The sequence below is a fragment of the Lissotriton vulgaris genome, chromosome 10 (assembly GCF_964263255.1).
Source record: "Lissotriton vulgaris chromosome 10, aLisVul1.2, whole genome shotgun sequence".
Classification (NCBI taxonomy): Eukaryota; Metazoa; Chordata; class Amphibia; order Caudata; family Salamandridae; genus Lissotriton; species Lissotriton vulgaris.
The window spans coordinates 225668094-225687887 of NC_141698.1; the positions used below are offsets into that span (position 1 = coordinate 225668094).

Sequence of the window (19794 nt, forward strand, 5' to 3'; positions counted from 1 at the left end):
ATTACGTGTTGCTACGTACATGATTACAGCACAATGCGAGCTTCAAGTAGGGTACCAGGTAGACTACCCTTAGGCTACACCTCAAACAGAATGGCTACCAACCATTTTTTACCAGGATGCCTGACCACCCAGAAACATCTTTAGGTTCTCGCCAGGAGTATGAAAGCACTATGTAAATGCTAACATACTGTACAGACCAACAAATTACAAAGATGTACCACACCATAGTAGCACGCCAGCTGAACACAACAAACACCACCACACTAATGATAGCACTCCAGCAAAATAAAGCTTCATTTATATTGACAGGACAATGCAACAAGATAGCACATCAAAATAGTAGAAACCACTGGAGCGAAAATTTGGCACAATAATACAGTTGTGCTATATTGTCTGTATTAGTGTGTTTTGTGTTGGTGGTGTTTCCTGGTATGTTATTGCGGTGTTTGTTTGTCTTTTGTTCAGTAGCTTTTGTTTTTTTGAATAGTGATTTTTCGTTTTGATTTGCATTTTTTCTTATCTTTTTATGTTGTGGGGTGCCCTTTCTAGTATTGTGGTGTGATTCCTTCACATATTTCATGTTTTCCTCCTTTCCAGACTAAGAGCAGCAATGTAGATTCATTATAGTAACTAACAATATGGAGGAAAAATAATTTAGTAGGTTTACAGCAGTAACTGACCCTGGGTCCAATTCTACCACTTCCTAGGAAACCAGTCATATCTGAAAGAACAGGTTAGTATTAGATTCCTTACCTTAGAATATCCCCAGGCATCAGACTGGATCCGGAAACTTTTGTGTAGCCGTACCCCTGCGCGTCGGTAGTAGTCGTCTGCGTCTCTGCGTCCAACGTCGGCGTAGTTTGCGCCGGGATGACGTCGCCGGGGTACTTAGACGCCTGAGTACTTAGACGCCGCCCTCGCGCGCTGACGCCATTTCTTCTTTTTTCTGCGCCAGCTAAGCGCAAATCCGGAGAAGTAGTACCCTTTTACTCATTTTTTGACTAAATCTTTGATCTTTTTGATCTGTTTTTCGAGTCGGTTGACTCAGACGGTGCCGGTAGGGAGGCCCGGGTTCAAACCCTGCTCCAAGTGCAGCCGATTGTCAGTTACCGACCCCCATCACCGGTGTCTAGGCCTCGACCACGACGGCCGAACCTGCTCCGACCGCCGGGCCCTGACGTCTAAGGCGAGGCGGGAGCGGTCCCGCAAGCGACTTGAGCTCCGGCAGTCGGTGTCAGAACCTCAAGGCTCAGGAATTACATAGCCTCAGTGATGGCTGGGAAGTCGCTGATTTCTATGCCTCAAAAAAATCCAGGTTGCAACCATTGGATGTTGAATGTCCAGTCGCGGAATTTCAAGATGGCCGCCAAACCCGAGTATGGGTTAGCGGTCTATTTTTCTGAGAATCTTCAGGTGCTGGAGTTACGGTGAAGCGCGCGAGCCTAATGGTCAGCGCACTTCACCTGAAGAGTTACCGAGTGTGGAAGCCTTTTCTTGGACTCTTGTATAGAGTAATTTCTTGACGAATTTTGAGGCGCTTTTCTAGCGCCTTTATAATAGCCTAAGTCCGCGTGTGTGAGGAAGGAGAAGGGAAGCTAGAATAGTTTGGAGCAGAACTTAACCTGAGTAGCAGAGTGTCCAGTCTTACTTCAGAGGCCCTTACTTGACAAGGAAAAAAGTCGACACGACAGTAAGAAGTCTGCAGAAGACACAGATAAGTGTAAAGCAATGATAAAAGAGAGTGTTGGAGACAAAGAGAATTGTATTGACTATTGATAGAAATAATCTTCGTACTTACCTGAGTTTCAACTGAGAGTTCACCTAGAAAAGAAAGAAGACAAATTGTTAGAGACTGAATGCAATATATATATAGATTTCAATATTGAAAACAAACAGAAATAATCTTCGTACTTACCTGAGTTTCAACTGGGAATTCACCTAGAAAGGAAAGAAGACAAGTTGTTATAGAGTAAATACAATGCATATATAAATAGACGTTATCCTTAGGAAAACACATAATAAGAGTATTAGTTTGCAGGTAGGGTACTAATAGGTTCACATTAGTTAGGACTAGTAAGTAGAGTAGGAACTATTAGGTACAGAATCCATATACAAGGACTATGACTAGTGAGATAAGGTAAGGAATACATATATAATACAAATCTCTACTGAATAGGATATTTAAGTCGGGAGATGAACGCAAGTAAAGAATATTGTTTAAATCTATTTCAATGCAGATATCCACATAGTTGAAGAGCAAGAGCTAAAGATAAATAAGGAGAGAAGCAAAGGCTTGTGGTGACTAGGTGTGAGAAGTTGGCCTGATATATGATGTCTCCAATTCTGGGGGCACCTTGTATCAGTCCAAACAACCCTTATGGTGTCTGGTTGTAAGTCAACCTTATAGACAAGCTATCCTAATGGTAGCATGGACTAAGCAGCCTTAAAGGCTTAACTCAAGAGGTCGTGTTAAGCGAGCTGTTTTACCAATCACAATCATGTAATATCAAATGAAAGGACACCACAAAAGTTATATATTATAAAAATATATGTATTTATTACTAGAATAATCCTCTGTACTCTTTGAGTGCAGAGGCACAAGCGTTTAAACAAAAGCACAGTTAAACATATGAAAGTTGCACAATTATGGATGAGGCCCAGGGGCCTCGCAAACCATATATTAAAAAAAGTGGTATATGAGATACCAATCTAACAGAATCGCTGGGAGCAGTCGGGACTAGCAATGCTGAAGTCGGGAAAAGCCCGCGGGATTCGGGTGCAGCGCTTTAAGCACACACATGCACCAATGCAATGTCAATGGTGCGTAAAAGTTATAAAGTTACAGTTAAAGAAGACTTTCGCTTAACCTAGCAGGATGAAACTTTAGACACATACACTAGAGGTGTGTACCAGTGTAGGAACACCGGCGTTGCTGAGTTACCTCACCCACAGGAAGCGGGTGCACAGGTGCGAAGTAGTGTCGGGTTTTGCCACGCTGGTTGATGGTGCTTGGAGCTGAAGATGCTGCAGGCGTCGAGACGAGAAGTGTCCGGTGTGATCCTAGGGTGGATCGAAGATAAAGATGATCTGAAAGCAGAGGGGACAGAGTCAGTTCAGTTCAGTTTATAACTTTATTCGAGTGTTTAAAAAACATCATAAAAGTATACAGTTAAAACATTACATATACATGATTCACAAAATGATGAACAGGGATAGCCTTGTCACATGGTGTGGGGGTTGCTGCACATAAATTTACGGGAAAACCATACTAAGTCTAGCTCTAATAGATTTCAGAATAAAAGTAGCAGTAAAAAAACATATATCAGGGCTTGAAAGGGAAAAAAGTAGCCTCATGGCGTTACCTGTGGTATACGTGGAATGTTTAAGGAACATAGGCTTGAGGTAACAAATATGCTGCGCTTTATACAAAGGACAGAGTAGTAAAAAGTGCGATGAGCTTTGTTTGGTAAAACCGTCACATGGACAAGGAGTAACTGGGTGAGATTTCATTGTTGGGAAGGCAACCAAGTTATGTACTATACCTAATCTCAATCTTGAGAGAACAAACTGGTGAGACTGTCTGTGGATAACATTAAGGTACATAGGAATACCACGACTATCATCTTTCAGTGAAAAGTATGTGTGGAATATTCTCTGGTAGCATAACTTCGCACATCCGATTTCGCCCTAAGATAGTCATTTTTTAGTTCCTGTTTGCTTAGAGAATTCAAACAGGTGGGGTCGTTACATATGTCCATGTCAAACAGGTCCTTAACAGTTGAAACTACATATTTTAACCATGGGATACTTAAAACTTTATCCAAGAGTAAGCAGTCCTTGATGATGTCTTTGGTAAAGGCAGTTTCCGTCTTGGTAAAAATGGATTTCCATACCAGCAATGGCCTTAGTCCGGTAAGATCAGACAGGTAATCCATATCTAGTTCCGAATGAGTTAAAACAGTCGATGCCGAGGAGGGAAGACAAAGCAGCCGTTTGATGAACTTGTTTTCTTCAATTTGCAGGGCCCTGGCATTGCAGTGTCCCCACACCCCCGAACCATACAATGCTATCGAGGTACATCTGTGTTTGTATATAGTCAGCATGTCAACAATACGGCGGCTTCCTACTTTAGAGGCAAAGCGGAAGACGCCTGAGGATGCTTTCCCCATTCTAGCTTTGACATTAATCTCCTCTGGAGCCCACGATCCTCTGTCATTAAAAGTAACACCCAAATAACAAAAATTGGGAACAGTTTCAATATGGTTTTCCTTAAAACAGAAGGGTTTAAAAAGTTTCAGCTTTTTCCCACACACCATGACAAACGTTTTGGAGTTATTGATTTTAAGTTTCCTTCTCTGAATAAAATCATAGAACCCGTCCATCAGTTTTTGGAGGCCTATAGGGGTCCTGGAAAGTAGGACCGTGTCGTCGGCATAGAGTAATACCGGTATGGGGGAGCCTCCTACTTGGGGGACATCAGCATGGATTTGCTTTAATTCTTGCTCAACCGAGTTAATGAAGAGCGAGAAAAGCAACGGGGCCAATACACATCCCTGTCGGATGCCAGATCTTACTCTAATCTTTCGTGTGCACTCCCCCTCTGGACCATAGCGGATTTGGGCAGATAAATTTGAGTAGAGTGTGGCTAAAAAATGAATAATATCAGGGGGGGCTCCCATACCCAGTAAAGTTGTCCATAACAGGGCATGGTCGACCAGATCAAATGCGCTTGAAAGATCTGCGAAACACAAAAATAATGATCCCGGCTTGGCCTTGGTATACTTCCCTATTAAAAGGTTCAGGTTGATACATTGTTCAATCGTACCAAGGCCCTTTCTAAAGCCATATTGGGATGGGGCAAGAATATGGTTATCTAAGGCCCAATCTTCCAAACGTACTAACAGGACCCTACTCAAGATTTTTAATGAAGAATCCAGAAGGGAGATAGGGCGGTAGTTCTTAGCCTCTCCTCTATCCCCCTTCTTATAGATTGGGATAATAATGGATTCACCCCAGGTAGAGGGAGTCCTGTTATCCATAGCAGCATTAAAAGCTATGGTCAATAATGGGCTCCAGAGGGCTAGATCGAATTTGTATAGGTCGATTGGTACCCCATCTGGGCCCGGAGCCTTTCCCCCTTTACTATTCATTATTGCCATATCCACCTCATGGATCGTGATTCTCGGAGTTTGAACTGGGGTAATGCAGATAGAATTAAAATTGTCATTGGGCTCTCCAATAGGATCGAAGATCCCTGAGAAGTGGGACACCCAGCCATCTTCACTAACTTGGGCAGTGAGGACAGGGAATTCCTCTTTTTGCAAGAATGGGCTATTGATGGTACTCCAGAATAATTTACTGTCCCGGAGAGCTGCAGCTTTCCTCAGATCTTCCCAGGCTATTTCTCTTAGTTCTTGTTTCCTGAGTTTGAGCTCATTTTTGTAATTGGCCCTCAGAGATGTGACCGCTTCCCTGTCTCTCGGGGTTGTGGAACGGGCAAGTTTAAGGGCTTTTAGTGCCCTTGTACATGCTTGGTTAAACCAACCCTGTGTATCCCGTCTAGTTTTAGCCTTCTTTGTGGTGAGGGTTTGCTTAATTATGGCACCCAACTTCTCAAAGTTATTTACAGATTGTTCTGGGGGGGCTTCCGTATCAAGGCAACTAAGTATCGTATTTAGGCCAGCTTTCACCACCCTACAATGTAAATTCTCTGATTTTTCCCCACACCACTTGATGCGAGTCCCATTTGGTCTACATGGGATAATGTCGTCAACAACCCTACCGGAAAATACATCCCTATGGAGCTCACAGTATATGATCATAGTAAGAGCATTGTGGTCACTCAGACCGAGGTCTAAGATCTGTGGGACCGAACAATGGGGAGCTACCCGGTTGGAAATGATCAGGAAATCAATGATAGAGGTAGTATTTCTCCCCGTGAAGGTGGGCGCCAGGTTACCCTCATTATCAGGGGCATGTTGGAGGATGGATACATCAGATTTTAACATCAGGTTGTTAAGGAAAGTGCCGTATGGAGAGTGTAAAAAGTGTAGTAGATTCTCCCCATTTTCCCCATCGTATCCACATGTAGTTGAATATGAGAGGGGGCAAGTTCTGATGTTAAAATCTCCCCCCCAAACAATATCATAGGAAACAGTCGATTTGCAGAGAATGGAGTCCATGACAGATTCGAGTTCGTCAACTACAGTGGTACTGGAAGGGTCAAAAATTTTATTGTAGTGGTTAATCAACAATAAATTTCTGTCCCTGCCTACTGATATTTCCAAAATTTGCGAATGGGACCCCACTATGTGACTTTTCCTTACATGTATAGGGAGGTGTACAGATAATAAAATCAGTAATCCCCCTTTGGCCCTCCCCATTGCAGATTCTACCGCATTACAGTTGTATGAAACAAAACCATCATAGAAAATATCTTCCACTGACCACGTTTCTTGCAGACATAGAATGTCAAAGTCCACAATGTGTTCCCTCCATCCCAGGGCTGAGACTTTTTGCCGCCACCCAGCAAGGTTCCAGCTCGCCAATGAATATGCCTTTAGCCTTGGATCCTGTACTGTATTAGTGTGGGTAGTTGGGATAGAAGGTGTAGTATGGGTCATATCTGGAGGGGTCAGGTCCGGTTCAGTGGGAGTAGCTGGGGTAGGAGTGATGGGAGTGGTTTCCGAACATTGTATAGTAGGGATCATAACGGGTGAAATCTGGACCGGTTTGGTGGGAATAGCTGGGATAGGAGTTTGTAAATGAACCGTAGGTAAGGCATCAGAATTAGCTAGGACATGGGTCGGCTCCAAGGAGGAAGAGACGGGATGTAGTCAGTCGACTCCCTCTAGGCCATCTAAGCAACCAAAGCGGTTATGCTCCGTGAAGGGGTGGAATTGGGGTGCGTATTGGGGTTGTCTAGGTGGTCTGGCATCATACACTCGTTGCCTGCCCCTCCGTTCCACAACGGTCCAGTCCCCTCTTCTTGGCTGGCAGCGAGTGTAAGTTGGTGGAAAGAAATAGGAAACAGGAAGGGTCTGGATGGTTGAATCAAAGGATCTATTGAAACCTGCACATATATGAGATACTGTACGGGGGTCTCTGAAACTAACAGTTAGGCAGTCCCCATTGATGTTTTTAGGGGTCTTGCCTATCCAAGGGACCCTCCTGACCATAATAATTTCGTTGTGTGAGTGGCCCGGGAGTGGTCTATTCCAATTGAGCCATTTTATTACTTTATTTTTCAGGGAGCTAAAGGTTTCTGATTCCCCTGTTTCTAGTGGTGGTACTCCGGCTAGGATGACAGTAAACCGATTAGCCTCCGGTGGTAGATCAGGCCGTCTAGGTCTAGGGGTATTGTGTACCTCATTCGGTGCTCCCTGGTTTCCCTCAACCGTATGGGCTGGTTGATTAGATTGGCTTGGTTGTTGACTCGCCACATTATCGGCTGTTGGATTATTGGACTGAGGGGGGATATGGGTTGGTATGCAGGTATTCAGTGGGGGGATATTTAGTTGATTCGAATGCGGGTTGGGAGGAGCGGGGATCAAAGGGGTTATAATAGTCGGAGGGATATGTTGGCTCTGGAGGTTACCAAGGGTGGCTAAAATGGAGGCAGATGTTTTCTCTACATTGGATATTCTGGAGCATAGCCTATCCAGTTTAGCCTCTAACGGGGATATGATTGATTTAAGTAAGGCCACGGCCCATTCCATGGATATTTCTCTACTCGGGAGGGGGACGTCAGGGGGGTTAGTGGTGGTCTGGAGTGGCACCTCCCGCACCTTAGCAGAGTCTGGGTCACTCAGCAGTGACCAGGATGGAACCAGGCAGGAACCAGGCAATGTCTGGCGCTTTCAGGTCGCTGTCGTGAAGCTTCTCTCCGCTGCCACGTGGACTCTGGGACACCGAGGATGTCCAGGAGGGGATCACGAGCTGTCCCACGAAGGCTCTCGCTGTCGGCGCTGTCGGCATCCGGATTGGAGAAAACAACCCTTTGCAAGCGCAACCCACGCAGGACTCGAAGGTGGCTTAATACTCTGACCAGGAGGGTCAGAGCGGGTGCTCCTTTTCAGAGGAGCAAGTGCAAGTCTGGAGCAACCAGATTCACAAGTTAGGTTTCAAGGTTTGTCGGCACAGGGGCCACTAGCCAACGGGCAAGTGACCGGGCCAACGCGTTGAGCCAAAAGATGCAGAAGGGCCCCACGCAGCACTCGGTGAGTGTAGAGGGTTGAGCTTCGGTGCAAGAGAGGCTCAGGGCTGGGGCTTCTCAAACCCCAATGCACAGCTTCGAGGGTCACTCGTGGGCTGCACGGTCAGCATCTCGTGGTCTTTCCAAGATGGCGGGCCCCACGCTTCCGGTCGCCTCCACGGGTTTCAGCTCTGCAGGGACTGTGGATCGGGCTGTTAGAAGGCAGGCATGCTTGGTCTTGTCGAACTCTGTCGCTCGAGTTCCGGCGGCAACTGCAACAAAGCAAACGTTGAGGTGCTGGATGGTGCCTGTTTGCACAGGGTGGTCACTCCTTGACCACAAGGGAGATTCTAAAGTCTTCTACGTCGAGTAGGATGTCAAAGGGTCCAGAGGTTCGTTTCATAAGTTTCAGTCAGGATAATCTGAGTGCGTTGGCACTGCCCCCATTCTTATACCAATCTAGGGGCCTGGATTACCTGCTAGGTCCCTCCTATGGGTGGGACCCAGGAAGGGGGTGGTTACACCCCTTTCCCTTTGTCCAGAGTCGCGCTGGGACTGGGGCTGGTGTGCCCAATAACTGGTTTGACCGGCTTATGCAAGGGGAAGCCTTGTGCTCCCCAGGCCCTGTCTGGTTTCTTTCAAACCTCCCTGCTACAATCCACTATCTCCTGTCTGGGGTGGTGTGACACCTCCCTGCGACAGGAAAGCCTTTGTCCAGGCCTCTTCAGCTGAGTTTCGGTCAGCAGCAGGAGGTCAGACTCGTGTCTGTGGCAGAACCGTCCATTTTGTGATGCTGAGGCTCTTTTAAAATCAACCGCGTTTCAGTAAAGTAACATGTCTTCTCCCTCTGGAGGGGTGGAATGCTATCCCAGTCGACAGGACTGTCGAGGGGATAGTATTCCAAATCGTATGACACCTTACACGACATGTTTTGATAAAGCCAAACTAAAGTTAACATATAACTGCAATGGATTATAATGCACTCAATAGTATACGGTATGGCATTATCCTGGAACAGCTTAGGGAGTAGTTCCCGACAGCTGCAGACAGGCTCAGCTCATGCTCGAGCACCATCTCACGTTAAACCACGCACTCTGCCTCCAGGATTGTTAAGGCCTGCCATAGGAGTGACCTATAGGTTTATATGTGTCCAGATATAGGTTTAGATATAGGTATACTATATCTAAGCAAGAGGTGATTACACCAAATTGCCCCAGCTGAGTGATCAGCCAGTTGTGTCAATTTAAGAACCAGCCAGGGGTGGCAAAAGATATGCTGCAGCCCCTGGTAGGTCTTGGATGCACCTATGCCCTTGGCACCTATAGTGCACTATATAGGGGCTGACAAGGTGTCAAGTACCAATTTGGTTATGCACCTAGGGTGCATGGAGTCCATTTTAAGGAGTGAGCAGATAGCCTGGGGCCCTGATTAGCAGGGAACCAGGCCAACTAAGTCGAAAACCAGCTAAACACAAGGCAAACAATCTGGGGTAACCATAGTCAGGAGTCCACCTTCCTACACTAGGTAAGAAACACCAGAATTAGGTAGAATATAGAAGTCCGAGTAGTATAGGGGTTTTGAATGTATTCCTTGTTATTGTAATTTAGGTTATCTCTGAAGTGGAGTCTGCAGGCCGGACCACCTCAAGAAGAGCCCAGGAAGAAAACCCAGGTAGTCTCTTCTTTGTCAGTTTATTATTTTATCTACTTCCCCTTTCCCCCGTGGGGGTCTTCCGGAGCCAAGTTTTCATAGCGGGCTCAGGGGGAGCCCTGAGGGGGTGTTGGGAACTACCAACTTCTGCTCTTGCGCAAGATCTTCAGCAGTAAGATGTAATTGGGTTCTGACAGTCGGCCCGCGCCATTCGAGGTCCCTGTCCCACAGGAGGTCGAGGGACCGGTCGCGCGGTCGGAGCCCTCGTAGTTCCGAGAGTCGGCATCGGTCTTCGGGATCAAGATCCTCAGGTAAGAGGCATGAGAGGTCGGAAAGGCGTCCTTCGACGGAGTCACGGGCGTCGCAGCCTGCCCCATACCTTCTGGTACCTGGGCATGACGCGACGCCAGAGGAGATCGAGCGGTATCTCATGGCCATGAGGTGTCTCCCTCCTCCGCCGGGTTCCGTGGCGCCTTCGGGCCCAGCGGCCCCGGCTGGGGGGCCTAGCGGGTCGGGTGCTTCATCTCCGACGCCGTCGAGTGCTTCGGCCTCGGTGCCGCCGGCGACTTCGGTCCCGGTGCCGCAGGCCCTCACTGGATCCGGTTCCGGATCGTCTACCTCACCGGCGCCGGCCCCTAGGATGTCGGTCCCGGCGGCGCCTCTGGGCGACGCCGTCCCAGATCTTGCCCTCGACTCGGTTCCGGCGCCGGAGCGGCTACGTCGTTTGGAGACTTTTACTTCCACAAACCGGCCCCATCCTTTGAACCTGCATACCAGGAGATGGGTGACGTGAGGGATTGGGAGGGGTCTGAGGACCCTCTGACATGGGAGTGTCAGTCTCAGCAGGACTGGACAGGTGAGCTTGGGACTGCCAGTGGGCCGGACACCTCGCCAGACACTGGTTTTGTCTCCCCTCCCACCGTGGCTACGGAGGCGATGGCTGCCTACAGTGTGGTGCTGATGCGGACAACCAAGGCCTTGGGCCTGGAACTCCCCGTCGCGGCCGTGAGGACTAACCTCCTCACTGAGGTCCTTAAACCGCAGTCAAGCTCAGCTGAGCCTCTGCTGCTGTTTAATGAGGCCTTGTCAGTCGTTCTTTTGGGCACTTGGTCCAAGCCAGCTACAAGTCAGCCTGTAGATAGGAACGTGGCCAGATGCCACTGCCCGGCTCCGGGCAACCCTTGCTTCCTGTCCACCCAACCCACCCCGAGAGCCTGGTCATCCAGGCCTCCACCTCCCAGAACGCATTCCAGACGGCCCCGCCCGATCGGGAATCCAAGAGGTACGAGCAATACGGAAATAATGTATTCTCCTCCCTAAGTTTGGGACTGCGGTCAATCAACACCGCATGCCTCTTGGGCCGCTACACCCACTCTCTGTGGGACGCAGTCGCAGACGAGCTGCCACAATGTCCGGCGGAGGTCCAGACTAAACTCACCCAAGCCCTTGCGGAGGGTCGAGATGCAACACAGTTTTCTATCCGGTGTGGGCTGGATACCACCGACTCACTGGGCAGAGCGATGGCAACAACTGTGGCGATTTGTCGCCACGCCAGGTTGAGGTGCGCCAACTTTTCGGCCGATGTCCAGAACACTCATATGGACATGCCGTTCGATGGCAGTCGCCTTTTCGGCGACAAGGCAGACCATGCGCTTGAGCGCTTTAAGCACTCCAGGGCTACGGCCAAGTCCTTGGGCCTCTTGGCCCCGCGCCAGCAAATGGGTGCCTTTCGCTCCTTTCGTGGCCAAGGAAGGGGCCCTCCCACACGTACTGCCAGACACGCACCGCAAACTAACATCCAACGCGGTGGCGGCTGTGGAAACCGCTGTGGCGTCGGTCGGGGACAACGGCGAGGCCAGTCCACACCTTCCCCCGCAGCATCCGCCTCTAAATCCTCCTAGCCTGTGCTTACAAGCCCATGTGACGTCAGTGAGGGGCAGGGTGCGCCATCACCACTTCCACTGGCGCACTGTCACTTCAGACAGGTGGGTGCTGCAAATTGTCCGAAGGGGCTACTCCCACCCCTTCGAGATGACCCCTCCAGCCATGCCACCTCAATTCCACCGCGTGTCGGGGGACCACTTGCAACTTCTGCAAGAGTAAGTTACGCCCCTCTTGGCCAAGGGGGCCATTGACCAAGGAGACTGGATGGTAGCGTTGGACTTGCAGGACGCTTATTTCCACATACCCGTTCTGCCGGCCCACTGGCGCTACCTGCGGTTCACGGTAGGCCACGATCATTTTCAGTTTACCGTGCTCCCCTTGGGCCTTACCAGCGCCCCACGGGTGTTCACTAAGGTGATGGCGGTGGTCGCAGCTCATCTGCGCAGGTTAGGGGTTTCAGTCTTCCCCTACCTCGACGACTGGTTGTTGAAGGAGGGCTCGCCCCAGGCGTCCGCCACCTCCATACAACGGCAGACCTCCTGCACCAGCTGGGGTTTGCCGAAGTCACACCTGTGCCCCTCTCAGAAGCCCCTTTTCATCGGAGCGGTTCTCGACTCGGAGCAGTTTCGGGTTTATCCTTCCGAACAGCGGGTTCGGGACATTCAGGCTCTGATTCCAATCTTTCAGCCTTTATCCCGGGTCTCGGTCAGGTTGACGCTGCGGCTTCTAGGGCTGATGGCCTCCTGCATCCTTCTGGTGTATCACGCCCGGTGGCGGATGCGGGCTCTGCAGTGGGACCTGAAGTTTCGGTGGGCCCAGCATCAGGGCAACCTGTCCGACCATGTCCGGATTTCGGAGGGTACTGCGAGACAGCTGCAGAGGTGGCTCACGGACCGCGATTGGGTCAGCGGCAGGTCCCTCTCCTTACCCCAACCGGAGCACGTAGTTGTGACGGACGCTTTCCTCCTAGGTTGGGGAGGCCACATGGGAGAGGCGGAGATCTGAGGCCTCTGGTCTCCGGTGGAGTCCCGGCTCCATATCAACCTTCTGGAGCTGAGGGCGATTCGTCTAGCACTGAAGGCATTCCTCCCCTCTGTCCGGGGGACCGAAGTGCAGGTGTTCATGGACAACACAACCGCCATGTTGTACTCCAACAAACAGGGCGAAGTGGGGTCGTGGGCACTCTTCCAGGAGGCTCTGCGCCTTTGGCAGTGGCTGGAACATCAGGGTGTGACTCTGGTGGTTCAACACCTGGCAGGTTCTCTGAACGCCAGGGTGGACGAACTCAGCCGGCGGTGCATGATGGATCACGAATGGCGTCTGAACTTGGATGTGGCGTAAGGCCTCTTTCTGTAGTGGGGAGAGCCTTGGTTAGGTCTATTCGCCACAGAAGAGAACGCGCAATGTCATCAGTTCTGGTGTTGGATTTTTCCAAGGCGGCACTCGTTCGGAGACGCTTTTTGTCGCGAGTGGAGTTGCCGTCTGTTGTATGCCTTTCCGCCTATACCACTACTGCCCAGAGTGCTCAAGAAGATCAAGCGCGACCGGGCCCAAGCTAACTCTTGTGGCTCCGGACTGGACACGAAGGTACTGGTATCCCGAGCTACTCAGTATGTCTGTCGGTCAACCGGTTCGTCTGCCTCTTCAGGAGGACCTTTTGTCGCAGCAGCAGGAGACGGTCCTCCACCCGAACCTATCGAGTCTCCACCTACATGCTTGATGATTGAGCGGTGACAGTTGAGGCCATTTGACTTGCCTACTGAAGTTTGTACTGTGATTCTGGCAGCCAGGCGTCCCTCCACTAAGTAGGTATACGCCTGCAGGTGGAACAGATTTGTGGCATGGTGCACAGCAAAGGCTGTGGATCCTCTCTCTGCCCCTCTTTCTGAGGTTCTTTTCTTCCTTCTTTCTCTTGCCCAGCAGGACTCTGGGCACTCTCAAGAGCTACCTTTCTGCCCTTTTAGCCTTTTTAAGGCTACGTGATCAGCCATCTTTGTTCAAGTCCCCGATTGTAAATACGTTTTTGAAGGGCATCACACACATGTTCCCCCCTGTTCCATTCGTGATGCCTCAGTGGGACTTGAACCTTGTTCTGACCTATTTGATGTGCGCTCCCTTCGAGCCACTTTACAATTGCCCTTTTCGTCTTCTAACTCTTAAGACTGCATTCCTGGTTGCCATCGCCTCTGCCAGGAGAGCGAGTTAGCTCCAGACTTTATCTTCTCAGCCTCCTTTCCTCTCAGCCTCCTTTCCTCTCTGTCCATCCGGACAAAGTTGTGTTGTGGACAAGACCCTCTTTCCTGCCCAAGGTTGTCACAGCCTTCCACATCGGGCAGTCCATCACCTTGCCCACCTTCTTTCCGCCTCCGCATCCCTCAAAGGAGGAAGAGCGGCTCCACCGTCTGGACCCCAAACGTGCGCTCTCATTTTATCTGGATCGCACACGCCAGTTCCGGGTCGATGACCAACTCTTTGTTGGTTACGTTGGCGCTAAGAAGGGACGGGCGGTACACATGCGGACCATCTCTCGTGGGTCGTGTTGTGTATCAAGGCATGCTACTCCTTGGCTAAGAAGGGACCTCCTGTTGGGCTGAGGGCCCATTCCACTCTGGCCACGGCGGCGACTACTGCCCTGGGTCGGGGAGTCCCCTTGCAGGACATTTGTCAGGCGGCTACGTGGGCCTTGCTGCACACGTTTGCAAGACACTACTGCCTGGACAGTCGGGTCCGGAGGGATGGCTTCTTTGGCCGTTCCGTCCTCCAGGACTTTCTGGTGTGATTATTGGTTCGCAGACCCACCACCGGGGTTGGTATTGCTGGGGTATCTTTTCTAAGGTAAGGAATCTAATACTAACCTATTTCTTTCAGATTAACAAGTTACTTACCTTCGGTAACAATCTATCTGGAAGAAACAGTAGTTGGTATTAGATTCCTTACTGCCCCACCCACCCTCCCCGTTCTGCGAACCGATATCTAGGGTTAAGGTCATCCCCTTTCAGGGCCCTAGTTTCATGACACCAGTGTTGGTTTTCATCATGGCTCTGCGTTTCTGGCGTGGAAAAGCTGTGTATAAGAACTGACGTCAGCGTGCGAGGGCGGCGTCTAAGTACTCCAGCGACGTCATCCCGGTGCAAACGCCGCCGACGGACGCCGAGCCACAGACGACTCCTACCGACGCGCAGGGGTACTGCTACGCAAAAGTTTCTGGATCCAGTTTGACGCCTGGGGATATTCTAAGGTAAGGAATCTAATACTAACTACTGTTTCTTCCAGGTATATCGTTACCAAAGGTAAGTAACTTGTTCTTTACAACCATTGTACAGACCATGCTTTAAAATAACGGTTTCCAACATAGCTTTGTTAACTTGGCTCCCTGTGTCTTAAGTGATCGGTTGATTTCATCTGTATTTTTCCTGGTTGGCATAGCTAGTGCTTGATTTCACTTAAGTTTCTTTCCTGCCATTTGAATCTACAACAACCTATGCCACCATGCCTATACTAAAATATTTATATTTCCCATTTATATACCTTTTGACGAAGGAGTTTCCAAAACGCCAAATATTTTTGAATCCCATTTTGAGACGTCAACATGATTGTTATTTGTTTCAGCAAAGCTTTTCAGCCTGTTTTAATCTGACCTGTACAAGTCAGGCTTCCCCTTCATGTGGCCAATGCACGAAACTTGGTAAAGAAATTCCACACTGATTCTCCCACACTGACAGATCTGCAACCTCTGCATCAAACTGGACAGCAAGCTCACCATGAAACAGATCAACGCAGTCTCCTACGCTTCATTCCACACTCTCCACATGCTCCGAAGAATCTACAAATTGCTCCCCATCGGCACAAGGAAAACAGTCACTCAAGCTCTAGTCACCATCCGGCTGAACTACAGCAACGCACTGTATGCAGGAACCACCTATAAACCCATGAGGAGACTACAGACAATACAGAACTTCTCCTCAACCTGCTCAAACAGATCCACATCACCCCCATACCATAGGAACCTCTGCTGGCTCCCCATCCATAAAACATGCCAATTTAGGATACTGACAAATGCCTCCACGACCTAGGACCAGCATACACCAACCACTGCCTGAACTTCTTCCAGCCATCTTCCACCAACCATCCAGTGACCTTTGATCCACTGCCCTCGAGCAGACACCACACATTCACCCAAGAGGAGGCTGTTCCTTCTCCTACCACGCCACCAAGTCCTGGAATGGCCTTCCCTTCTACTTCCGGACATCATCCCCACTGTTGAAATTTAGGAAGAGACTCAAGACCTGGCTTATTGACTGAGCCCGGCTACCTCGCACCTGGTTACCCTCACGGTTGATTATTAGTGCTATACAAATATTGTTTGATTGTTTGATTGAAGAGCTATGTAATCCATTCTAAATACCATCTAGCCAATCAGGATTTTTTAAATTTTATTAAGTTGTTTCCCCGTACAATGGATGGAAAGTAACTAGAGAGGAGTAGCTTACTGATCCTTCAGATTGACTGTTTTCCAGTGACAGTGAAAAGGTGTACTTGTAACAACAAGAGAGGAAGAGAACGGAACACACGCTCCTACTCCCCTCGAGAGAAATCAAGGAATCAACAGAGGAGCGTAATACCAGTAGAGGCTAGAAAAGAGCAAGCATGTAGCGACACTCACGGTAAAGATTACCTGTGAGGAAAACCAGATTAGGTTGTTCAGAAAGCCCTCACTCACCAACCTAGTTATTGACATGCTCCACCAGGAGTGGCCGAATGCCACCGTAGTGTGCTGCCACACCAGGTTACTGCGGAGCTGGTTTCAGTGGTAGGTGAAGTGTGAAATAAGTGAGTTAAAAATGTCCAAATTGTATCAAAAAAGTTGTTTATTAGTTTTGCCAATTGGACATAAATAAAAATAAAAGGGTAGGATAAAGGACCAAAATTAAAAGTCCAGTTTTATCCCTGTAGTGTGGTCAGCATGTTTCTGCCTATGTGTGAGCAGTTAGTCATTCGTGAAGTGTAGTGTAGTGATGAACACCGGTGGTATGGGCGCGCTAAGGCCCACCCTGGCCTGAAGTTACTAGTGTTAAAAAGGTTTAAAAACACTGTATTTGGATTCCGTCACTTTGGAGTGGAACCAAGTTTATTCTATAAAACAGACAAATTGACAAACAGATAGGAGACAAAGAGAGACAAGGAAAATTAATTCAATATGCCCATATCGGTTGTCAAAGAGTAGTAATAACATGCTGGGGTGCTCTTGGGGTGGTCATATGACCGTAACAAAAACACAAGGGCAAAAATAAGTGAACTCGTGCACATACAGGATTATCTTAGTATCCCAGTCATTTAGAAAGGACCAGCGTCCTTTATCAAGCCAAATGGCGTTGCTAAAGTTAAGCAAAACGCGGGCAAATGGTGTCGATATGCCAATCTAATGCTATTAGCTAACAAGTGCAAAAAATGGAGAATGGTCAGCCAAGCTGACTGGTGCTGTTGGGCAGAAGAACAACTTAGAACAAATGCGCTCTTACAATGGGTGCAAAAGATCAGGGCACCATGGGTCTCGGGAGGGGGGTGGTAGCGAAATGGCACACCCTGGAAATATAAAGAGGTAAAAAAATGGAGGGGTGAGTCTTACAACTCAGATACACAAATGTACTCATTTGCCGATCGCCGTACTCACGCCCTGTACGCTAGGCACCCGCTTGGAACCTGCGTGAGCCCTCTCTTGCCGGACCCCAAAGAACATCCTGCTCACGGAGATCGGACTTCATAAAGGCCAGGACGGAGGGAAAAACTCTGCTGTTAGGATGTGCGTGGTTGGTGCGAAAAGCGTCATCCAACAACAGCCAGATCCAGTAGGAAGCGAGTTCCATCACTGAGGCCCCCAACGCCAGAAGCGTCAAGGAGGGTTCGGCCATGTTACAAACTCATTGGCCGATCCTGTACAAAGTTAGAGCGTAGGTATTCGACTCACCAATAGGAGTAGACTATACATCGATGTGACGCGTGTTGTTATGGAGACCGAAGTAAACGGTGTGTCAGACAACGCGAAACGATAAACATTCCTAGAACACGGCAGTATCATTACATCATTGCGATGTGAGGGACGTGGGTTGCGATCAGAATCAAAAAGTCACGGGACAATACAGAAAGGTAAAGAAGGCGCTTAGTTGTTGGAGCGCAATGGTTAAATAAAGGGTAAAAGCAGTTTGTGCCTCAATGAGGGGAGACAGAGGAACGATGTATATAAAAAGTGAAGAGATAAGCACTCACTCCCCAAAGTCAATTCAATGAGGCGGGGAAGGGGAACCCACTGGGAAATATAGAGTGGCATCAAAAGTAGATGCGGCATGTGTCCATCTACAAGGAGAAACGTCATTATAAAGCACGTTGGACACAGGGCATAAATCGGTGGCGCATAGCTCCAATTGTAAGATAATCAAGATAATGAAGTCACAACATAGTTCAAAGGTGGGCTCACTCGAATGTACAAAGTCGAGCCCAAAACCAAAGGAAAAAACAGAAACAAAAAATGTGGACCATACATGACAAACTCACATATGTCAGGGGATTAATTCTGTATCACAGAAGCCCTGGGGATATTATCATTCAAGCCATGCAGGCTTGTCCCAAGGCGGTACACCCACCTTTTTCTTTCTCAAAAAGAGTTTTTTGGTATTATTTTTGGTGTCCACCTGCTCAATAACCGTCCACCGCATGTCATTGGTAGTGTTGTTACTCTATAAAAAGTGCTCGCTCAGTTTGGTAGTTATACAGCCACATCTGATGTTACTTCGATGTTCGCATATTCGTAGTTTTACTTTACGTGTAGTCATTCCGACATAACGCAACCCACAAAGACACGTTATTAGATGCACCACATTTGAGGAGTTGTGGTTTGTATGTACTCTCTGGGTCCACACTTTATTCTGTTCAAGATCCAAGGTTTTTGTGTGTGATGTGAGGTGGCAGATGCTGCAATTAGAACAGGGATAATGTCCCGTTACTTTTGGTAGCCCCCGGGTGTCCGTAACAGATTGGAGTCCTCTTGCTACAGTCTCTCTGGGGTGTGTATTAACCAGAGTGTCCCGAAGACTACGGCCTCGTTTAAAAGAAAACAGTGGTTGTTCCCAATTTCTATTGTTACTGTTAATGATACGCCAGTGTTTATTGATGGGTTTTTTCACGGCGTTGGACGCTGAGCTACAGGTCGTTACACGTCAAAGGGATTTCGCTCTGTACCTTGGGGATCTCCTCAAGGAGCGCTTCCCTCGGTTGGTTCCTTGCTCTTTTATAGCCTTTAGTCAGGACCGTTGTAGGGTAATCCAGGTTTTTCAGTTTAGCTGTTAGGTCATTAGACTGATCCCGAAAGTCCTCCAAGTGGCTACAATTTCTCCTAAGCCGCAGAAATTGCCCATAGGGGAGATTCTCTGGCAAAGCCCTCGGATGGAAGCTTGTGAACTCCCTACAGGTTGTTCCTGGCTGTGGGCTTATAGTGTGTTTTAGTAGCAAAGTAACCATTCTGTATAGAGATTATCACGTCCAGGAATATGACCTCATGTTTATCAACTGTGTGAGTAAACTTAAGATTGATGTCCAGGGTGTTGATCCAGAGAAGGAAGTCCTGTAGTGACTCCCCTGAGCCTTGCCAAACCATCAGCACCTCATTGATATGTCTTTCAGAGACCTATTGAAGAGATAAAGGGTTTGTTGGCGTCTTGGATGTATTTGTGTTCAAAGTCATGGACATATAGCCCAGCCACACTAGGGGCAAAAGTACTGCCCATGGAAGTTCCAGTGGACTGGAGGAATAAACTCCCCTTAAATTCAACGAAGTTCTTTTTTAAGGCCAAAGTTGCGCATTCCAGGATGAACTCCTTGGGTGTGAAAAGGTGTAGACTGCACCCAATGCTGATAATGCCACAATGAATGGTACCATATCAGCTGCCATTCTGAAAGACATGTCTTTTGATTCTATCCATAATTTATTAGTGTAAATGCTACTGTTTATTTGCCAAATTTGTTATCTTGGATTGTTTTAAACCTGTATGTGCACCTGTGCTTTCATGTGATAT

The 19794-nt window shown here is 48.5% G+C and overlaps 1 protein-coding gene across 3 annotated transcripts in view; it reads left to right on the forward strand.

The window, feature by feature from the left end:
- The window catches only part of GTF3C1 (general transcription factor IIIC subunit 1), a 2762707-nt gene that overhangs the window by 1333335 nt on the left and 1409578 nt on the right, over window positions 1-19794 (forward strand). The gene's annotated exons all lie outside the window — the stretch shown is intronic.